Genomic DNA, 1,255 nt, shown 5'->3' with positions numbered 1-1,255 from the left:
TGTGCTGTAAGAAATGACAAGCACTATGGTTTCAGAAAAACCAAAACAAAAATACATGCCCTGATGCAAAGCGAAGTGAGCAGAACTAGGAGAGCTATGTCTATGGTGATGGCAATATTGTAATGATGATCAACTGTGAATGACTTAGCTATTCTGATCAATATAAAGATCCACAACAATCCCAAAAAGATGAAACATGCTACCCATTTCCTGATAGGGAAGTGATGGACTTCTGTATATAGTGCAATTGAATATTGCATATTGAAGAATATTTTTCCACTTCATTTTTCTTGCTTTTTTTTTCATTTGCAACATGGTGAATGTGAACATTCATTTTGCATGACTTCATATGCACAAGTTTCATATTTCTTGACATCTCAGTGGGAAAGGGAGGGAGAGAATTTGGAACTGAAAATAAAAATTTTAAATTAAAAAAAAACAAAGCAAAAACACAGATTCACAAGTAGAAAGTATTATTTGGTTTAATCCATAGGGTATCAGGCCAATACCCCACCATCATTTTTTCTTCCACCATCATTTCTTCTATTTAAGTTGTACTCTCATCTTTATCTTATTTTAGAATGAAATTCATTAATTTTCTCCCTCTTGTTCTTTTGTTATCGTTGGAGCTTTTAAATATATGATACTCTTTTTATTTCTAGTTTCTCCCATATTTTTCTGGAATAATTTGTTATCCTCGCTTTCTTTGGAAGTTGTCTTTCCTTTCTTGGAGTTCTGTTGTCTGTGATATTTGCAAAGCAAATAGGCAATTCTGTTTAAAAATAATAAATGTATTCATAAAAATCACCTCAGTATGTAAAATCAAGAAATAAAAACCACAGAGCTAATGAGAAAATGGAGTCAGGGCCACAATACTCAAAAACTTCATCACTGACAAATAAAAAAGAAAGGAACCTAATAAAAAATAATAGCACATTTTATACTTGTTAAATTATTAAGAAATGCGTAAATACCATATTCAATAGTAACAGTATCCTCAGCCTCAGGCTGTTGCTCACCCTTGACTCCAGGTTTCTGCAGGGCTAGGGCTGGCAAAATAGTGTGGCCAGAGGGTAAACTTGATGGGGCTCAACCCCAGAGCCCATGCTTTGACCAATGTGGACAGTGGATGAGGGAGTAGGAGCAGCCTAGCCGTCCTCTCCCCACAGCTTTTACTGCACCAGAAGATATACAATAAATACGCTATGTTGCCTTGAAAAAAATCCAAAGATAGCTTGTAGAAGTGGGCATCAGA

The sequence above is a fragment of the Phascolarctos cinereus genome, unplaced genomic scaffold (assembly GCF_003287225.1).
Source record: "Phascolarctos cinereus isolate Bilbo 61053 unplaced genomic scaffold, phaCin_HiC Scaffold_2;HRSCAF=192, whole genome shotgun sequence".
Classification (NCBI taxonomy): domain Eukaryota; kingdom Metazoa; phylum Chordata; class Mammalia; order Diprotodontia; family Phascolarctidae; genus Phascolarctos; species Phascolarctos cinereus.
This window is presented reverse-complemented; position numbering follows the sequence as displayed.